The 22,467-nt window shown below is 43.8% G+C and overlaps 1 protein-coding gene across 4 annotated transcripts in view; it reads left to right on the plus strand.

Moving 5' to 3' along the window:
• Positions 1–3,517: 3,517 nt before the first annotated feature.
• The window catches only part of SPATA13 (spermatogenesis associated 13), a 134,048-nt gene continuing 115,098 nt past the window's right edge, over positions 3,518–22,467 (plus strand). For all 4 annotated transcript variants that reach the window (XM_032770971.2, XM_032770979.2, XM_032770973.2 and 1 more), the window contains exon 1: positions 3,518–3,729. The gene's annotated coding sequence lies outside the window, so the exon portion shown is untranslated. The remainder of the gene's footprint in view (positions 3,730–22,467) is intronic.

The following is a 22,467-nucleotide window of genomic DNA, read 5'->3' on the forward strand; positions in this document are numbered from 1 at the left end:
GGAATGGTATCCCTAGCCTCTGTTTGTCAGAGAGTGGAGATGGATGGTAGGAGAGAGATCACTTGATCATCACCTGTTAGGTTCACTCCCTCTGGGGCACCTGGCATTGGCCACGGTCGGTAGACAGGACACTGGGCTAGATGGACCTTTGGTCTGACCCAATATGGCCATTCTTATGTTCTTATGTCCTCTGCTATCTGCACTTAACCATAAACCCTGGCCAGAATTCACAGAGGATTAAGTGCTTCTCCACAAACCAGAGCACAAATAAGATAGCTGGCAAATACTGCAGTGAGCTGCTGCTAGTGATTTTTTACATGATGTTTATGCACAAGAATCTATTTCTTACGCTGATTTGTGCTTTTGTTTTCCAAAGTCCCATTATAAAATGACATGGAACCTTTCTGCAATCTGATCAATCAAACTCTTACTCTATGAGACTAATTGTAATACCCAGACTAAGCTATCTCCAGTTATGTCATGACACCCCATGGAATGAAACTGCTTAAACACCTCCATTCTAAACCCTCTACGTATTCTAAGGCATTCCAGTTATTGTATAATACATGAGTAAACAGTGTCAGTATGATTTCTTCACACTTTTTGGCAGAAAACAGATTCAAATAAGCAAAGCTAACACCACTGAAAACTATAGTGTGTATCTTAACTAGGAATGGTATTTCTAGAAGCCTGTTAATGATAACTTGTGAAATGTTTGTGGGTGTTTTTGTCCATTAATATTGTATTGCACAAAAAATTGATTCACTTTATTTACATAGGGTGCAATTCTCAAAAGCACCAAAGTTACTTATATATCTAAGTGCCATTGACTTTCAAAGTCCCTAAGTCACTTTTGGAAATTTTGTCCATAGTATCATGTCATTTGTGTTTAACGTATAGAAATGTTGTACTCACTATTTCTGCCCATGGCTAAGACGAAAATATTTTCTCTGCCTATGAGCTAGGACTCATTGAAGGAAATCAAATCTAGTTTTGTTCCTGTGAATGTCACTTTTTTACCTGATGTTGTGTCTTTATATGTTTCATGTTTGATGGAAGATCAAGGCCCATATAAGTCTACTCTTAGAAAAAAATAGGTCCATGCTGAGGAGAGTGGACTTGTATATCCAGGGTGCCTGCCGATAACCAGGTTCAAATGATCAGGAATATTGTACTAATTACCTACTGAAATTAAAATTCAGAGCATGTGACACATCTCTCTATCACTGGCCTGGTCTACCACTAGAAAATTAGGTTGATTTAACTACCTTGTTCCATTGCTAAGAGGTGTGAAAAATCCCCACCCGAGTGGCATAGTTAAGCCAACCTAAATCCTGGTTTAGCTAGTGCTATGTGGATGGAAGGATTCAGTGAATTACCTACACTGACTGAAGAACCCCTCCCCTCTCTTCCTAGGCGCCAGAACCTGAGCGCCAGCCTGAGCCACAACTGCAAAGCACTGTCTGCACAGCTGTCTTTAGAGTGCTAGTGTGAGCCCGGCAAGCCCCCATCTGTTGGCCCAGGCAGGGAATCTCAGTGCCGTGGGCTGTGCAACCTACCCAGAGATACTAAATGTCTTGCATGAGGTCAGACAGGAAGCCTATGGTGAAACAGAGACTTCTTAGTTGGCCAAGTCCTAGGCTAGTGGTTTAACCACTGGACCATCCTTCCTAACCTAGGTGATATGACTAATCCTTATTCATACTGACTTCAGTAACATTACTATTGTGGTTAAATCAAGCAGGATTTAAGAATAAATATATCTGAAAGAACTTTAAAAACCCAACCCCTTATAAAAGCCAGATGTACTCTGCTGAGCGTCTTTTTGTCTGTATGATTTTGATGAGCAGGAACAAGAGAATCCGGATAAATTCAAGTCAGCATTTTGTGCACTATGGTTTCATGAGCATCATACATTTTGGTTTCCTAAAATAAAAAAACTTGTTCTAGTATATCATCTATTGTATGGGAGAACTATATTTGAGTTGAAAATATGTTGAGAAATATTTTCCACGCATATATTGATGCTGGAATTTTATTTCAGAATTGAGCCAGGATGTCTCCGATTGGCTGCCCAAAAAAGGAGGCAACCCACATTATAAGGCATGTTTGACAACTTAAGCCAGGCTCCTTTCTCTTTCTTCTCTGTAAAGTGATTTTTTCATGTAATGTCAAAATCAGTTTATCAAGTCACAGATGCTTCTAAAACAGCATTCCAGCTACTGATGTCAATGAGGACCCCGAGAATGAAGACCCTCTGTGGATCTGTTATTTTAATATTTGGCCAAGGCTTGCAGAGTATTCTCAGCCCTTACGTAAAGGAGTTTGCCTAGGTAAGGAATGCAGGATGTGGCTCCTTGAGAGATCTGTAAATGGGATGTATTTTTTTAAGTAATATATAAAAACAACATTGGTATTAAAATGCTGCTAATGACATTTTTCAAATCAATAGACCAGATTCCACCGCTCATTATTTTGCCTACCCCTTCCAAATGAGTTCAGCTGAACTCTTCCAAAGCACCTATGTTGAGGCCAGCCTGCTCCCACAGTGACAAGAGCACAAGATCCAAAGGGGAGAGGTATGCAGGGACAGCCGATGGGGAGGTGTATTAAAATGCATGTCAGCCCTGCCTCGGAATACTCCCTATCTCATCCATCCAACAGGACTGAGTGCATGGAGCATCAGCTCCATGGATTTTGAGAAAGTCAGCTCAGGACGCAACAGTGTCATTCCACAGGTTTGTTTTCTGGCTTCGGCTAGTTCTGTGCACATTTATATGTATCTTAAAGCCAGAATTAGGCACTACATTATTCCACCAAATCTTTTTTGTGTATTTTACAAATGCTATGGGAAGTTTTCAGATGTTATTAATTTTTTTAGAGAAATTCAAGCCACTGGCTTGGGCCAGTCAGGGAAAAAAAATACTAAACATTTTTAAGGACCTAATTCCAACTTGGAATGTTTCCCTTTGCTTGTGGTTGTTAAATAGATTGTTTATTTCAATAATGAGTTTTCCTTTTACTCTGTAATATGTTTCCTATTAAGAGATGTTAAAGATCTTTAGATCCTAACTGGTAAAACTGTCCCAATGAGACATAATTGGGCCAGGTGTGAAGTCTTCAGTGTATAAATACAAACACGGTCTATTTCTCTCTCCTACTGAAAAGCAAAACCATGTAAAACCACAGTGCTGCAGGCTGGATAAATCTTTCTTATGATGAATTGTTTTCTGCAGATGGCTTCTGAAGCAGCAAAAAGTTAGGTGTGGTTACTGTGTCAACAAATGACAGGATTTAGGTATTTTTCTCAAGGACAGACATCTCCAAAGAGGCTGAGGAAAAAATTATGAAGCTGTTCTTGTTCTTAAACTGACATGCTTTTCCAGTTGTACCTCCCACCACAGAGTAGGGGGAGGCACTGAAGCTTCTGATTGGTGTGGAGGTTCCTACAGAAAACACTCTAGTGTTCTGAGGTTTCAAGCTCACTTTGAGAAGCCTTTGAGTTACTCAGTTGGAGTTAAATTATGCTTCACCCAGGCTTAGGAAGGATAAACTGTGTTAGCAACAGGACAAACAAGACAGCTTTTTTAGGTGTTTTGGAAGGTCACTAAAGTGCTTTTAGGTTTTCTTCTTGCTGCTTAATAGACATTCTGGGATCTTCACCTTGTTTCTGGAAAGGAGTTGTGATTTAAAGGTTTCTGCTTCACTTTCTTTTGAATCCACAGAGAGGTAAGACACTAATAATTTTGGATAATTTGTTTCCCTTCCTTTTCCTTTTTTCTGCTTCCTTTGATAAGTTACTGACTTTCATTAATGTTATATTCACACTCTATCCCTCAGTATTGTGCAGCTGACTGGATGCCAGTTTGCTGCCATCCGATCCCAGAGGTGGCTGCATTTCTGTAGTTTGTAAAGCAATTTGAGATGAAAGGTGATAAATTAATGGAGACAGGCTCAAGCTGCAAAATCTGAATCTGGCTTTCAAAGTTCAGGGTGTTCAACTCTGGAGCTTAGCTCTCTGTAATAAAAGCGACCTGCAAAATTTGCAACAAAATCCAGATATGGACTTACAATACCTCCAAAGTTTAGGAGTGTTTGTATCTGGGGTTTTGGTTTAGAGTAATTTGTATAAGTGTGTAGTATGTGTATGTACATAACTCTGTGTATATGTTTTGTGTATTGTTGTTATATCCCTGCATATGTGGTCTGGTAAATTAGTCGAATGAGTGATCTGACTAGTAGAATTCAGCAGAGAGATATCAAGAAAATTAGTGAAATGAAAAAGCTGATGCTGGGAACTGCCCATCTGTTTTAAAAGCTCATTCAGTGCTGCCCCAGAGGCTCCCCTTGGCTCTTTCCAATCCCACCCACCTGTTTGCCCCTCCAGCCCTTCCCTGTGTTGCCAGCACAGCTCTCTGCTCTCTTCCCATCCCCGAATTGGTCTAAAGTAGTGGTTTTCAATCTGTGGTCTACAGACCCCTGGGGGTCTGCAGACTGTGCCTAAGATTTCCAAAGGGGTCCGCACCTCCATTTGAAATTTTTTAGGTTTCTGCAAATGAAAAAAGGTTGAAAACCACTGGTCTAAAGTTTTCTAAAGAGATCTTAGAATTCATCATAAAAAAAACAATGATTTTTGTGGTGGAGAGGGAGCCGAAGTCTAACTTCTGCTATGTGTGCATCCATAAATACGATCCCTGAAAAGCTGCTACCTCCACTGGTGCCAGTGAAAACTCTTCAGGGAAGCAAGACAAAAGCTCAGCCAGAGCTTCACATGTTGGGCTGAGGATAATCAATCTCAATCCTCCTGTAAAAAAACAGAACAGCTGTGGGGAAAGATCAATAAACACTACCAGTTGCTCTAAGAGTCTTGAAGAGGAAGGATTCCACAAAATAAAATGAGCAGTAAAGGACTCTGTCCTTAAAGACACCAGGAGGAATCATGGGGGATGCAGCAATTAAGGGGAAGTCTGGTTTTTGCTTTCAGTAGTCCCACAAACACAAATATACAATTACAGGAGGGGAGGAAATCGCTGGAATGGGGAGACTTGCTTGCCTAATGCTAAAGAAAAACTTGTTTGTGCTTAATACATTGGAGAAATTGTTCAAGAACAGTTTATTCATGTGAAAATATAACCCCAGCAAGGCTGCCAAGGTCAGTAAGACCTCAGGGGAGCTGCTGCACAATTGCTAACTGGTGATGCCAGGTTAAACTGTCTGGGGCTACTTTAATTGATGCACTCAATTTATCCAGGATTTCAAAAACCTCTTGAGAGATTGTGTAACTTTTTGTTTTAGTTCAGTTTTTCGTCTCTCGTCTGTCCCATTCCAATATAATTCTTCTACCCCTGCCTTCCTTGCACATAACCTGTTCCTAGTCTCCAGCCCTTCTACCTGGGCGTATCCTAGGCACCTAGACTCACCTCCTTATGAATATGCCTCTCTCCTCACAGAATCCTATTCTTTGTCCCACTTCCACCCCTGCCCTTCCTGCACATAACTTATTCCCTCACCATGCTTCACTTTGCCCTCTTTGCAAGAATTTCATTCCACTGCCCCGGTCCTTCCTGCACACATGCTATCCCGTTCCACCTCTGCTCAGCCATCCCTGCACATGCCATCGCCTTCCACCCATGCTGTCCCTGTCCTGTTCTACCACCACTTTCCACCTTGCCTTTCTGGCACACATCTCATTATCACCCTTGCATCCCCACCCCATTTAACCATTGCTTTCCCACCTCTGACTTCCCTGTGCATATCTCATCACCCCCAAGCGGGGCCAGCTCTAGGCTTTTTGCTGTCCCAAGCAAAAACAAAAACAAAAACAAACCAACCTTTGAGAGCGCCCGGAATGCCACCCCTGAAATTGTGCTGCCTCAAGCATGTGCTTGGTTTGCTAGTGCCTAGAGCTGGTCCTGCCCCCAAGCTTCCTGAGAAGTTCATAAAATTCTATACAGACAGTAACCATGTCACACAGCAACAAGAGGAGTTGCCCAGTTCACATCTTTGTTCAGAAGCTTTTGGAAGGGCTGACTGGATTTCCTCTGCTTATACAAGGCAGTTAAACTTCCCCTTAAGATTCTCTTGAGGTTCTGGTTCAAATTAATTTTAACAGATATATTTATATAGTGCCTAGCACAATGGGGGCTTGATCTATGACTGGGGCCTATAGGCACTACTGCAGTACAAATAATGAATGTATATGTAGAAATCCAAATGTTATTTAGCAGGGATCTTTTCTACCCTTAAAATTTATTATGTTAGGAATTAAAAGTCCTTTTAACAACCAGGTGCTTATAAGCTTGATGATCCTTATGGTGGGATTGACTAATCAACCTTTCTAAATTGTTTAAATGCTAGGCTCTAAAATGAGAGTTGTGTGAAGGACTTATCTACATGGGGAAACTGACCAGCATAATTATACCGGTATAACTCTCCAGCCGGACACTCCTATTCTGGAAAAAGTGTGTCTGCACAAGGGAAGGGAGAGGACTTACTGGTTCTGTTGTGTACTTTTGTGATTAGTTCCATCTGTTTTTGTGATAAGAATGTCTCACGTCATAAGGACGTGGTTGCAGTGACACTCTGTTGGCCATGGTATCAATATGTCACTAGCGCAGAGTAAAATGTTCCATTATAATCATTCCCCTCCATATGTTATAAACAGTCTATTCCAGCAGAAGGTTGTGAAATGGACGACATTATGTAAGCCCTGTGCTCTGACCCCCTACATATGTTTCCACCTGCACATCACCCCTTGCTTATACATTTTGTTTTCGCAACAGAGGGGCGTACTCCTACCCAGGCAGCATCATTTGGGTACTCTGTTTGTGGCAGATGTAATAATATTATTAATTGTGATGTGGTGAGTGAGGTGAAGTTATTGCATAGTGGGTTGTAAGACTTTCCTATATGAATGTACTGATGTAACTTAACAGCAGGCTCTGGGGAAAAAAACAAACAGGAAGGCTTCCCAGATAAGAACATCTCAGCAAACCCTTGAAAAGAGAACAGGGGAAGATCTTGTCTCCAATGAAGATGCAAGCCTTGTTTTGCCAGCTTGGGAGCCCAGACATGAAAATGACAGTAAACAGTTTAAAAGGCCTTATCGGGATTGGAAGTGGGGGTGAATTCTTAGGTGCTGTCCAGTGGACAGGCTGACACAGAGGCTGGGTCTACGCTAGCAACTTATGTTGGTATAACTATGTCATCCCTGAGCAAGGCAGTTATACTAACCTAACTTTCGGTCCCATCGCCATAGCTACTGCCTCTCAGGGAGGTGGAGTACCTAGGCTGACAGGAGAAGCTCAATGTAAGTAGCATCTTCACTAAGTGTTATACCAGTGTGGCTGCAGTGCTGTTATGTAGACAAGCCCAGAGAGAGACTTTGTGGAAGGAGTCTGAAGCAGCTGGGCCATTCTCAGTGCAGGGAATGGTCACCCTTAGGGAAAGGCAGGCAAGCATATAGACTGGCTTATTGTTTTAAGATCTGTTTTCTTTAGAACACTTTTGTTCTAAATATATAATACCTTGCTTTGAAGTCCGTTTGGTTATTAAATACCACAGCCATTGCTCCCAAAGACAGGTACAGATACTGAGCATAAGTCAGACCTGCTGAGGTAATCGCAGTTGGTCTCTGGAGACTGCAGTCTGGGACCCAGTATGAGAGTGGGAGAATCACGTGATTCTACCCTGAGACAGGTGATGGCTTGAGGCCAAGAGGACCAGAAGAGGTCAGAGATGTAGTAACTGTGACAATAACTCATTCTCATTATCAGATCTACCATAGCACATGATGGTATCTAGGGATTTCTACTGTCATTATGGAATGAACACAATCACATGCACACACCTGCACACTCCTACTTGGAAAGGAGCTGTTGAACTGAGTAAGATTTAGCTAGTCTGCTCTTGCTCCTCTTATTCCTGTTGTCTAAGCAGCAGATTTGTTCCTTGACATTCATGATCATTTCCTCAAGGCTACAGGCAGTGAATTGGCTTTTTTAGGTAGAAAATATAAATGAAGAATTTAATTGAGCAAAAATTTATGTTCTGGAAATTGCTGGGTTTTCTCCCATCCTCTGGCTGTGCCTGCACTGAGGATTTTAGGGAAATTTCCTGTTGTTGGTCTGGCACATGGACAGCTCCACCCGACCTGCAACAATAGAAGTGCTAGTGTAGATCAGGCGCCAGCATATTTTCCATCCTATCATCTAGGCCATAGTTTTCAACCCGAGAGGATACAATCTGTGGAAGGGGTTGAAAACGGGTCCAGTAGTGTTATGAGCACCCTCCACTTCTTTATGTCTAGAGGGGAGTAGAAACTTTTAGTTTTGTTGTAACATGAGGTCATGGTATGGAAAAGATTGAGAATCACCAATATAGGTGTCACTGGCCCTTTAAGAGAAAGCAAGGTCCAATGCACCTTTGACTTGTCAGCTGCCTCCCAGTTTGTTGTAAGAGAGGGCACATTGGCTATATAAATGGGGGAATGCCAGAGGACAGACAGTGAGAGTCAGTCAGCAAAAGAGGCAACTGTGAGCTGCCTGTTTCAGTCAGGAGAGGGCAGGTGAGAATGCCTGGAAGTGAGAGAGTCAGGAAACCAGAAGGTGAGAGCTGCCAGAGACCCAGAGACTGGAGGAGGTCCCTGAAGGAAGCTGTGGCTGGTTCATGGAGGAAGACTGAAGACAGCCAGAAGGGTTTGCTGGCCCGAGAGCCAGGGCTGGAGAGGTCTGAAGGCCAGAGAGCAACAGAGGGAGTTGCCTTCTAAGCTGGAGAGCCAAAGGTGAGAGCTGGAGAAGACTAAAGATGGGAAAAGCACAAGGGGTTTCCTACAGTCTTCAGGCTGAAGAGCTGAAGCCAGAAGGCTGACAACCAAGAGGAGTAAGGGATGCTCCTCTCATGGAGATAGACTCCCAGCAGAGATAGTGTAGCAGCTCCTCCTGGAAAGAGTGGGATGCAGTCCAGCTGGAAGGGCTAGAGTTGATGACCTGGTAAAAGGATGGATGAATTCAGAAGAAGAGCCCAGGTGTGGCAAAAGATGCCAGAGTGTGTATGTGGGGCATCCAGGAACTACATATCTTGGGATTTTAAGGACTATATGTACTGGGTGATAAATGGACTTTGTTTGGGCCTTTTGATATGGACTACGTTTTTGTGATAAACCAGCCCCAAGTAGGGGCACTATAGAGGCAAGACAGCCTGACATGGAGTTACTGCAGACTCTGAAGGAGAGAAACTGAGGTAGGAGTACCTCTTGTACCTCACTCCATTACACTAGGATATATAAAACTGAGGCTAGAAGGGACCACCATGATCCTCTAGTCAGATATTGTGCATAACACAGGCCGTAGAACTTTCCAGAATTAATTTCTATTTGAACTAGAGCATATCTTTTAGAAAAACATCCAATCTTGATTTTAAAATGTCCAGCAATGAATAATCCTCCACATAGGGCTACCCAGAGGATTCAGGGGGCCCCCTGCTGCCGAATTGCCACTAAAGACCCGGCACTGCAGTGGCGGGTCCGAGGGCAAAAGGACTCCCGCCGCCGAATTGCCGCCGAAGATGCTCCGGGGGCCTGGGCCCCGCAAGAGGACCCACTCCAGGGGCCCCGAAAAACTCTCATGGGGGCCTGGGCAAATTACCCCACTTGCCGCCCCCCTCTGGGCGGCCCTGCCTCCACAACTCTTGGTAAATTGTTCCAATTGTTAATTATCTTGACTGTTTAATAGGTGCCTTATTTCCAGTCTGAATTAGTCTAGCTTCAACTTCCAGCCATTGGAACGTGTTACACTCTTTTCTGCTAGATTGAAGACTCTATTATAACATTTTTGTGCCACATTTAAGTGCTTGTAATCAAGTTACCCCTTAATTTTCTTTTTTGCAAAACTGAGTAGATTGAGGTCTTGAGTCTACCACTATAAGGCATGTAATCCTTTAATCATTCTCGTGACTCTTCTTTGAACCTTCTCCAATTTCTCAACATCTTTTTGGAATTGTGGACACCAGAACTGAACACAGCATTCCAGCAGCTATTGCCACTGTAGTTGGCACTGGTGCAATTTACCCTCTCTAGACAATGTCAACACTACAAAATTATGTCATCCTAACTTACATTGTCTTATAGCCACCACAGTTATTAAATTGTTTGTGTATATGCACACTCGGCTCTTGTGTCCATGTTGTGTGTTCTCACAAGGAGCACTTGCATTTTCAGTGTAGGCAGGCTCCTGAGGCACAGTAGCAGTTGAGATAAACAATGTAGTGTCTAAGTCAATGCATTTTGTCAGTGTAATTACATTGGCTGTGACTCAACACTGCTTGGGGAGATGATGTTACTAAATCAGCATAGAGAAGCCCTTACATTGGGGGCAGCCAAATCTAAGTGAAGATGCTTCCACAGCTAGATTGGCTAAGGCAGCTTATGTCAACCTAACAGTGTATAGACCAGGCCCTACTCCAACTTGATATTCCCCTGTTTATACACCCAAAGATCACATTAGTGCTTTTGGCAGTAGTGTTGCAACGGGAGCTCGTGTTCAGCTGATTATCCACCATGAGCTCCAAGTCTTTTTCAGAGTCACTGCTTCCCAGAGTAGAAGTTCCCATTGTCTAAGTGTGGCTTACGTTCATTGTTCCTAAATGTGTACTGTGACACTGCACCCCATATTCTTCATAGTGATATTATTGTGATATGATTATGACATATGTATGATGTATTTTATGCAAGATAAGTTATGTGAGATATCATTGGAAAGGTTATGATTTGCTGAATATGATTATCCTATTTGTATGCATGGATCATTTTTGTATCTGAAGCTATGAGTATTGATGATTATCTTTATTTCCAATGTAGTTACACCTGTGTAACACCCACTAGACACGTTGTTTTCATTCCAGATAGTGGGTGGGGAAGGGCCTATTCAGTGCAATTTTCCCTTAGGAAAACAATAGGCTTTAGGAAAACTTATCCCCCACCTGGGGAGCATTCCATACTACAGACAGCCTCTGAGTAATGGCTTCTAGGACTCTACAAAGACATGTGATGAGACCACATGTCTCTAGACTCCATCTTGGGATGTCAGTGTTTTTCCACAGACTAGTCTGGGAATTAAGCTTTGAAACAAAGGATTCCCACCTTAAGCAAAAGCTATATAAGGCAGTGAATGACATCATCTGGGGTTCTTCACTGACTCCGCATCCAAGAGGACTCCTAGAAATACCTGAAGAACAAAGCCTGGATTGGGTGAAGTGCTGGACCCAGATTAAAGGGATTTTTAGCCTGTGAATGGAACACCTGGGGATTCCAAGCTGTAAGCAAGTGCAGCTTGTGCCTTAAGAATCTGAAGCCTGCTTGTATCATCACCTAGAGTGAGAATCTGCTATTCATATGCAAGCTATTTAGTATATTAAGCTTAGTTTGCATGTTTTTGTTTATTTGCTAGATAATCTGCTTTGATCTGTTTGCTATCCCTTATAATCACTTAAAATCTATCCTTTGTAGTTAATACATTTCTTTTGCTTCACTAAACCAGTGCATGGAAATCATAATTCAGGGAGCAGAAGGCTGGTTCATATTCCTCTCCATGTTGAGGGAGCAGGAGAATTTTATGAGCTTACGCTATACAGTTCCCTGTGCGGAGCAAGATGGTATTATTTTAGGTTTATACTCCGGGGAGTGCTTGCCTGAGGAGCTGGGAGGTGCTCTAGTTGAAGCCTTCCCATGCAGGTGCTGGTCAAAGAGCCTGCCTGCAAGTAACTGAAGCTGAGTGTGTCCCTATCTGTAAGTATGCTGGTGAAAGTGCAGGTTGAAGCCTGCAGGGCTTAGCAGCTTGTCACAGCAGTATAGTTTAAGAGAGAGCTCAGGATGTTGTGTTGAGGGGGCTCAGTGGTATCCCAGTTCCAGATGGCACCCTGGGGGGAACCCATCTCACATATACAGACAATTTTTGCTTGCACCCTAAGCAACCCAGATCACTCTGTATCCCTGTCCTGTCCTCTTCATTATTTACTACTTACCCAATATTTGTGTCATCTGCAAACGTTATCAATTATTTTGTTTTTTCTTCCGGCTCACTGATGAACATGTTAAATAGCATGGGGCCAAGAACTGATCCCTGCAGAACCCCCTAGAAACATAACTACTCAGTGATGATTCCCTATTTACAATTACTGTATGCTGTGTAATTGTGTCCCCAGATATTAGAGAGAGAAGGTGGGAGGAGGTAATATCTTTTATTGGACCAACTTCTGTTGGTGAGAGAGAGACAAGCTTAGGCCATAGCTACACTGGCGCTTTACAGTGCTGCAACTTTCGCGCTCAGGGGTGTGAAAAAAAACACCCCCCTGAGTGCTGCAAGATACAGCGCTGTAAAGCCTCAATGTAAACAGTGCCGCAGCGCTGGGAGCACAGCTCCCAGCCCTGCAAGCTACACCCGTAGAGGATGTGGAGTACGTGCAGCGCTGGGAGAGCTCTCTCCCAGCGCTGGCGCTGCAACCACACTCACACTTCAAAGCGCTGCTGTGGCAGTGCTTTGAAGTTGCAAGTGTAGCCATACCCTTAGTTTTGAACCACACAGAGCTGTTCTTCAGGTGTGGGAAAGGTACTCCCAGCCACAGCAAAATGTAGATTATTTAGCATAAGTAGTTAACACATATTGTAAGGGACCATTCAAGACAGAGTGGCCTATTACATCTCTGCAATCATATGACAAAAAGAGGGTGTTAGAACATTACAGATTGTTGTAATAAGCAGTGTCTGTTCAGTACATGATTTGTAGCATCTCAGCCTGTCTCTGTCACCCAAGGTCTAACTTTTAATCCATTCCTGTTAAAAAATTAATTTCACAATTTTCTGCTTAGCCAAATATTTAAAGAGGCAACCGAAATGTCTGAATTGTAGGAACAAAAAATCGAAAGATACATTTGTTTTAACTACAGCACAACTAAAAAATACAAAACCAGAAAGCAGACAGATCCTTTTACAAATACAACAATTCCTGTCATCTTTGGAGAAATGTAAGTTTTTAATAGACCCAAATTATGCCAATAAGTACAACCCTGAGAGGGCATCCTCCATGGCTGGTCAGCTCTTCTGGCTGGTGTTACAGGCAGGGATGGCTCCAGGCCTCAGCACGCCAAGCGCGTGCTTGGGGTGGCAAGCCGTGGGGGTGCTCTGCCGGCGCTGCGAGGGCAGCAGGCAGGCTGCTGTCAGCGGCTTGCCTGAGGAGGGTCCACTGGTCCCGCAGCTTCGGCGGACTTCCCGGAGATACGCCTGCAAGAGGTCTGCCAAAGCCGTGGGACCAGAGGACCATCTGCAGGGAAGCCGCGGAAGGCAGCACGCCTGCCGTGCTTGGGGCTGCAAAATTCCTAGAGCTGCCCCTGGTTACAGGAAGTGAGTCCATCACCCCAATCCCTCTCTGCCCCTTGGGAGTGGTTACTGCATGTAGAGATTAGTCCTGAGCAAGCTTTGCATAAGAGCTGCAATTGTGGTGAGTCCCTGCATGAGGGCATAGGAGAAAGTTCCTTCCACTGCCCTAATGTGCACCCTCACAGGGCCAACAACAGGCTGGAATACCACGATGTTACCACTGAGCTTAGACCAAGTCAAAAGGGATTTCGTTTCAATCAGACTTTGGCACTGTAATATTGTTTGGGGTTTTGAGCATTTGTCCTTTCTATTTTCATGGTGCTACCACTGTATTTAAGAATCTGATCCTGCATGAGTACTTCCATTGTTATCAGGACTACCTGCATGCGTAAGAAAGGTTTGCAGAACCAGGTCTTTAGATTTGTACCAGTAATATGCAAAAATCTATGCCACTGTTGTATAATTGCCCTACCATTGCTCCAAAAATCTGCCATTAAAAAAACAGCCATACTTCAAGATTATCACTAACAAGATATACTGTGTTAAGAGTTGGCTATCACATAGTAATATGCCAGTTTCAAGGGGGCATGAGTGCTAATGAAATGTATATTTGAACAGATGGTCCGTGGAATACGAAGAGTGTCACCTTACCTGCATGAAGGTATTCTTAATGGCAAGCAATGCCAATTTAGAAAGGGAAATGCATACATCATTATAAGGGATTACACATCTTGATCGCTGAAGGCATTATACCGTCTAACAATACTCGGATATCTTTTTCTTTTTTGTCTCCCTGCTGGGAAAATCGAAGGGGAAGGAAAGGTTTGCACACACTAACTACAGACAATAATGAGCTTCTATGAATTCAGCCATTTCTTCAGTCTCCCTCACAAAAATTTAAACCACAAATTAGTCTTGTTACCCAGTATTGCATCCATCCACCTAATGACTCTATGATCCCTGAAAAGGTGCATTTTGAAGTACACTTTAAAAGGGATGTGTTCCTGGAAGAGAGAATGAAAGTATTGTCAATCAAAGCAGATCAGTCATGGTTAGAGAAAACTGTATACTGAAGAGCTTGTTGATTTTTTGACGCTGGGCTCTCAGAATGCTACTTGCAGGAAAATTTGATTGTTTTTGTTGTTGTTGTTGTTTGGTTTTTGTTTTTACTTCTTACCCCAGCAAAATGATTTTGAAAAAAAAAATGGGAGCAGGATTCGGGCCTTGAGCCACTGTCTGTATTTTGAAGTTGGGTTGAGGAGGCCCTGCAGATAGCACCTTGTAGGATCAGCCATAAAGATATGAAGTCTCAAGGTCCTTTCCAGCCTTCCATTTCTATGATTCTGAGTCAACAGGGAGCATTGCCACTGGTTCAGATGAGAGCAGGAATCCTGAGTACTGGAGGGCATGGGCGGCAGGTTATATACATTTGCGGTGCTCGGTTATCAGCAGTATTCAGGGCCAGGTACCCTGCTCAAGCAATATTTGGAGCTGGATCTCTCTCCCAGCCCTGAATGGCTCTTGGCAGAACTGCTGTCTGCTGCCCCAGGGTCCTAGCGCCCACCATCCACTAATGGCAAGGCAAGCTGCCCTTACCCTGCCCTAGCTCTGAGCCTCTCCAATGCCCCAAACGCTTCACCCCAGTCAGAGCCATCATCCCCCCACACCCTAATCCTATGCCCCAGCCCTGAAACCCCTCCTGCATCATGAACCCTTCATCCTCAGCCCCAACCCTCATCCCCCTGCACTCTAATCCTCTGCCCCAGACCCCCTACATCATGAACTCCTCATCCTCAGCCCCACAGCCCTCACTCCACACCCCAACCCTCTGTCCTAGCCCTGAGCCCCCTCTTGCATCATGAATCCCTCATCCTCAGCCCCATAGCCCTCACCTCTGCACTCCCTCCCAGAGCGTGCACTCCCTCCCCCTTCCCACACACCCCTTCCCACCCCCAAACTCCCTCCCAGAGCCTGCACTCCTCACCCTTTCCTATATCCCCAGCCCAGAGCCTGCACCCAAACTCCATCCGAAAGCCTGCACCCCTTACCCCTGCCTTTACACTCACCCCCTGCCCCAGCCCAGAGCCTGCACCCAAACTCCATCCCAAAGCCTGCACCCCTTACCCCTGCCTGTACACTCACCCCCTGCCCCAGCCCAGAGCCTGCACCCAAACTCCATCCCAAAGCCTGCACCCTAATCCCCAGCCCAGGACCTGCACCCCAGACCTCCCCCCCCAGCCCCCTCCCAGAGCCTTAGGCAGGTGGGGGCGGATTCTGGGTATCACCAAAATTTCTACAAACTTGCCACCCATGCTGGAGGTATGTTTAGGAACCTAATTTTGTATGCAGGCTGTGCTAAATAGCCGGTATCGCAGCCATAATGGATCAGTCTGTGACAAAAGTGGTGTCATATGGGGAGGCCTGAGTTGAGCACTGCCAATGGAGCAGGTAAGGATGTAGGACACAGTGAAATTATAGAGATGGATAGGAGCATGGCCACCAAGGGCCTTAAATTTCTTGATATGAATGGAAACTTTGCTGAAATTACAACCTGGCCCCTTAGTGTGATAGAAAACACAGCTGAGCTTTTTATCCTAGCGTGGAGAAGAGCGGGTGTTAAAGCTGTCTTTTAAAGTTCTCTGAGTTGCTTTTTAGAGACGCTTTGACATAGTGTAGTTTATGTTTCCTGGGGTTTATTGAGTAAATAATTATTTGGCCATTAGTTAAATTAGACCCAGATGGCAGAGGGTTACTGAGCAGAAACCAAATTACATGAAGCATTTGTTCCTTCCATTAGTAACGCACTAACTTCAAAGCATGAGCTATTGATTAAGCAGGGAACCTTTTTGTTTAGCCTTAGATGAACACTAGAGACCTTGAGACTAAGCCAGTCCCATAAGTACAGTCAAATATTTGATTTGGAAATGAAATATTGTATGGTAGAAACACACTAATTCACTCAAGTGATGGGAGAGTAAGGACCCTGATCCTGCAAGGAGCTCTGTGTGGGTGACCCCTGTGCAGAGTCGCTTGCAAGATTGGGGCCTAACAATTTTGTGCACAAGTTAACAGACCCTTTTCTTTTTTTTAAATCCAGGACACAGTATCACAAAGTGTGTTTTGTTCATTTGTTTTGAGACATGTAGTTTCATTTTAACTGCTTATGATAACACGACTGTCATGGGGTCCGCTCACCGCAGGTGGCGCCGTCTCCTTGCCATTCTGGGGATTGGCTCTTTCTGGGGCTGAGACCCTCTTCTGGTGATTGCTTCACTCATTGTCCTCTCTCGCCCTGCAGCCCCTTTCACTCCAGCTTAGTCTTTGTGATGTGGTCTTCCAGCCAAGCCACCATGGTCTTTCCCTTCAGGGGTACAAAGTCAGGCAAACTGTCCCAAGCAGTCTACTCTCTGTCTGGGCCACTTCCCCAGTGGCTGGTAGGAGAACCTAGGCCTGCCCCCTACTACAGGTTCCAGCTCAAGGATCCTCTAATGATGCAGCTGAGGTCTGCACCATCCTGAACCTGGCTCCCTTTTCCCAGAGTCTCTTACTCCATCTGACTCCTCCACTCTGGGTTTACCAGCCCAAACTCCCTCCTCTCAGGGAGTAACTGCGGACTAATTTCTATACCACAAACACTCCTCCCTTCCCACAGGGAGCAACTGCAAACTACTTCCCTACAACCCCTTTCTACTGCCTGTTCCTGCATGGGTGAGGTTTCCCTAATTAGGGCCTTCCTCTCAGCCTTAATTCTCCCATCTTGCAGCCTAACAGGCTAATTGGCCCCTCTGGCCTCCCATAAGCTCTTCAGGATGAGTGTGGGGAACACATCCTATCACAACTACATAACAAAGTAGTAAAGATTCTGTAGTACATTTTGTAAAAGTCAGTCAGTGTTAGGTCCAGATTAGGTGCACTTGATGTGGGGTGTAGAAGGTGGGTAAACATCATGTTTAGCAACTTTCCAATCCTGGGGCTGACTGGGAGCAACTTTAGCCCAAGGTGCAATTTAGAGCTGCCTTCAGACTGATCTAATCTGCACCCAGCTGCCTCTAATAGCTAGCGGGAATAGCTGGACTGTACAGGTGCTCTGGCCATATCCCCTTTGCTGAGATCTTTGTCTTTTATTTTTATGTCCTCCTCTCTTATCATGACTCACCCTTGTGGACCCTGGCAGTTTCATTGCTAGGGGCTTTTGAACCTTACTAATGTAGTTGAATCTGCCATCCATGGGTAAAGTTCTGGCCCTGGTGGAGTCAATCAAAGTTGTGCCATAGACTTCAGTGGGGCCAGGATTTTACCCCATGTGTTTTCATATGAGAACACAAAATCTTTCTCCTTTGCTTTCCTATGTTCTGACATCTTTCTTTCCACTATACAAATGTTATATGTTCCCAGGAAACACAGTTCATTTGTTTAATCAAGGTAAAGAAATCCAAGAACACACCAGAACCTGATGTAGTTCCCAAATAGGATTCTTTGTAGCTCTCCACACACATGTATGTAACAGAAAAGATTGATTATTTAAAATGTCCTTTCACATGACTTTGTATGCGTATGGCGTGAAGTCATAACCGTACTGGTATGTAAAAACAAGATGTCAGGGATAGAACCAGCTCCTGCTTCCTCTACTCATGCAAGTACCTCTATCAAATGTAGTTAGGCTACAGTACTCTTGTCAGATGAGCTTGATCTGGCTCATTTACAACACTGAGTGACAAGCTCATTCTTTATCTTGGGTTGTTGTCTTAATGAATTTTTTTCCTGGTAAAATTAAGGAGTAGAGACTTTCATAGGTTAGTCATTCAAATTAGGATGTTAAATCATGTTTAATTGTCTTAGATGAAATGTTGTTGCACTGCCTAGATATTTCTTTGGCATCCCAATGTGTTTATCTTTCATCCATCTCTGCAGTTTAAATCCCTCAGTTCCTTAAATGAGAAAATAAAAAAGGCTTTTATAAATGGCAGCTAGAGGTTGGCTGAACATGTTCACAGAAGTTCAGGCACTTAAGGGCTCATTTGTATTTTACTGCCACTGCAGACAGGATAAGTAGATTGAAATAATTGCTGTATGTAATGCTCACAAATTTAAGGAGAGTGTTGCTGCTGCTTCTTTTTTACCAGAGGGGACATGTCACTCTTTACAAAAGGTCTTCAATCTATTTATATATCCTGCAGTGCTCACCACTTTCAGTGGTGAGGAGTATGTCTCTTTATCCTTGTCATTCTCCCCATAGATCTTTCTTACAGTAATCATTAATGTGTTTATAGTGTCTTGGCTCTTTATGGCACCTGATTTTATTTTTCATTTACAAACAAGAAAACTAAAGCCAAGAGATCAAATGATTTGCCCAAGGGCACACAGTGATTCAGTTGCAGAATATGGAAGACGGAATACAACCTAATCCTCCTGCTCTAACTATTAAACAACCCTATCTTTAAATAGCCTGTAATATAATATATGGAAATATATCTATTTCATAGAACTGGAAGGGACCATGAAAGGTCATCAAGTCCAGCCCCCTGTCTTCACTAGCAGGACCAAGGACTGATTTTGCCCTAGATCCCTAAGTAGCCCCCCTCAAGGATTGAGCTCACAAGCCTGGGTTTAGCAGGCCAATGCACAAACCACTGGGCTATTCCATTTGAATAGCATCTTGTTATCTGACCAAACAAACCAAATCCAAACCCAAGCAGTACTAGTTATGTTGAACTAGCTAAGTGCACTAATTAATATATTGTAATTAATATGGCAGGGTAAATAAAAATTGTGGACAAAAACCTTGTTAAAAATGAATTTCCTGTCCGATACTAGTAATTTGTGATCACTGAAAGGATTGATGAGGACAGTTTGGCTGCTTCAGAACACTATTAGATTGCCTTGGGCAATTTGTAAAAAAAGCCAACTTCCCTAACTAGGACTATCAATTAATTCAGAAGTCTCCTTCTATCTTTGCCTCTTGATTCCTTGCCTCTAGGAAGGTTAAGAATTTGTAAGTGCAGTGATCGGGTCTGCTTGAGGCAAGTTATTGCATTGTTCCACTTCAGAACCTTGTAAATAAAAGTGTAACCCTTTAGTGATGAAACCAGTAGCCACATTGGTCATTAATGCCATTTCCATTATAGCTTCTCAGTCGGTTAATGGCATGTTTGATGTTTGTTATTGTTTTATTACAGCATCCTTATGTTACTGACTGTTTTTTTCACCCTGAAGATCCAGGACTAAAACATTCACCCCAGTTATGTACCTCACTGCTATGACTAGTCATGTGGTCCTGAGAAAAGGTTAATTTACAACATAATACTTCATTTGTGTAAATCCCCAGTGCTGTCCAATCCATGAATTCCCTATTTTATTTCCTTACAAATCCATCAAGTCCCTACTGCTGTTCCTCTCTGAAATATATACATTTCCTTGCTTCCTCCCTCAAGTTTCTCACCCCATTCTCCTTGATGTGTCCCTTCCTCTCCCTGCCCCACTCCTCAGGATCCTCCTCACAGTCAGGGCCGGCTTTAGGAAGTGCGGGGCCCGATTCCTGGGGGGGCGGGGGCTTGTACTCACCGGGCGGCGCTACCAGTCTTTGGCAGCACTTCGGATTGCCAGCTGGGAGAGTGGGGTTGCGGGGCCGTGGGGCTGCCGCACTCCAGCTGAGGTCACAGAGCCATGGGGCTGCCACGCTCCAGCCGAAGCTCTGGCCGGGAGAGCGAGGCCAGGAGAAGAGTAAAACAAATTAAAAAGGTGCCTAAGGCGTAGGGTCCTCTTAGGCACGAGGCCCGATTCCGGGGAATCGGGCGAATCGGCCTAAAGCCGGCCCCGCTCACAGTGCAATTCCCAACTAGTTTGTGGCCATAGACACAATGTTGCACTAGCTGCATCTCCTCATAGGTAGGTTGAGAACTCTGACATAGGTAAAGTCTCTCCAGCTGGGAGTCTTGGAGGATTAATCATAGAGACTCTGCTTCTGCTCCTGGAGGACTGTAACCATAAACCCACAACCAGTAGCTCCTCCCCACAGCTTTGTGGCTTTCCAAAATGGGAGACTGAAGCAGCTGTTGAGAAACCTGGGAGAGGTCATCTGAAACTGGGAATCTCCTGGCCAATTTGGGAGGTTCAATAGGCCTGTCATCACACACCTATCTAGAGAGAATGAACAGCTGATACTCAACAGCATCATATTCCTCTATATTTTTACTCACACTCCCCTTCCTCTCATAGCTGCACATGTTCTCTCCTTAAGCCCACCCCTTTTGTTGATCCCACCCTCGCCCCAGCACTCCACTCCTCTCCCCTCTCCAGTGCTGTGCGCACCAAAGGGCCGATTTTCCAGTTTCAGAGTCCACAATTAGGCCAGATTTTCAAATGTGTTCTGCACCCAGCAGCTCCCATTGAACACTTGCAGTCAGATTTTCACTTACTGCTCCACTTCCAGTGTGCTGAGGACTGTTCATAATCTAGCCTTTTATTCTGGTACTTACATGGGAGCTGAGCTCTTCTGGAAATCTGGCCCCAAGTCTTGCACCTAATCGTTTGTAGTTTGTATTGAATTTCTTTGATTTAGTTATAAACTCCCAGGGCAGAGGTGGTTTTTTTTTCATAAAATGCTGACCTGCTCTTATCTGGCACAGTATTGCATAGATCTTCGCCTTATATAGCATCAGGCACTTCTGCTTGCTTCCATAATCAAAATATCACTGCATTCTACTTTAACACTGCAGAGCCAACGACCTCATGTGCTGCATAAACCTTTACGCAGGACCTGTCGTCCGTGAATTTTACCATACAAGAATCTACATGTATAGGTTTTGTATTTATGGATGTGAAATATGTGTGCTCATGTATAATGTGTGCATGAAGGAAGAAAAAAGCAACTAATTGCCATTTATTAAATTTCAGTATAAAAAAAACCTCATGCAACTCCTTGACTGCTAATAGAACACATGTCCAACATAGCAATACTTGTTCAATCTTCATTACTGTCATGGAGTCCTCCACCAGAAACTGCAAAGCCAGCTAAACAAGGGGAAATTGAGGGGAGTTCCTCATAAAAGTCCAGTATCTGACATCATTGTCTAAATCCAATATGCATGAGACAGTGAATGTAACACCTATGGAGAAGGAATTGCTCTTTCAAGGCTTTTAAACAAAGTTGCTATTTTAAAAAATCACTTAATGATCTTTTAAAGAACATACATTTTCCCGCTCTGGTTTCAGAGAATCAAAATTGAAGGGGCGAGGAGGCAATGGAGTTCTTTGTTAAATGGCAGCCATAGCACTTCGAAGTCCTTTAAAGAATATTAGCCTCCCTGGGCATTATACTAGTGCCTCAATTGTGGCTCTGTGATGACAACTCTTTGGCAAAAAACAATCCTCTTTTCAAGGGCTATGAAACAGTGTTAAAAATATAGCAGGAGTGTTTAAAACACCTTTTAAAGCTGCAGTCCTTTCTCGTTCTGCCCTCAGTAATTAGTGGATATATCTATTTGCTTTGTGTGACCCAGTGATGAATTGGTCTCCTGATGGGATCTGTGCCTTGATTACATTCCTGTTGCTATCCTAAATATTTAGAGGAAGAATTTCCCTACTTAGAAGTGCATGCTTTGTGTTGTGTAGAATTGTTGAGTTTATTTTAAGCGCTATCAACGAAACATACGTAATATGCAGAGGTAGCCTATGCAGTGATATATTATTTCCATTTTTTCCCATTTTTTGCTGCTTTTACTGTAGTGAAAGACTTGTTAGGATCCATAGATGGTGAATTATTATTTCACGTTTCTACATCCTCAAGTGATTTTAGAGCTAATGATAAGTGCTGAATTGATAGCCCTGGAGAGAGACAGTCTTGTTATTCACAGAACAAGTACAGCATGGGAATCAGGAGCCAGACTTCCCCATACTGTCTTACAGCTGTGTGGCAAGAAGGAACTTGACCATGTAAATTTTGGCGGGGTAATATTGTGTTCAAGTCCATATCCTTGGCTGGTCTGCTGAGACTGCTGCCAATGATGGAAAGCTCACGCTCCAAAACGTCTGTTAGTCTATAAGGTGCCACAGGATTCTCTGCTGCTTTAATAGTAATAGTGGTTGTTGTGATGAGGATA

The sequence above is a fragment of the Chelonoidis abingdonii genome, chromosome 1 (genome assembly GCF_003597395.2).
Source record: "Chelonoidis abingdonii isolate Lonesome George chromosome 1, CheloAbing_2.0, whole genome shotgun sequence".
Lineage (NCBI taxonomy): Eukaryota > Metazoa > Chordata > Testudines > Testudinidae > Chelonoidis > Chelonoidis abingdonii.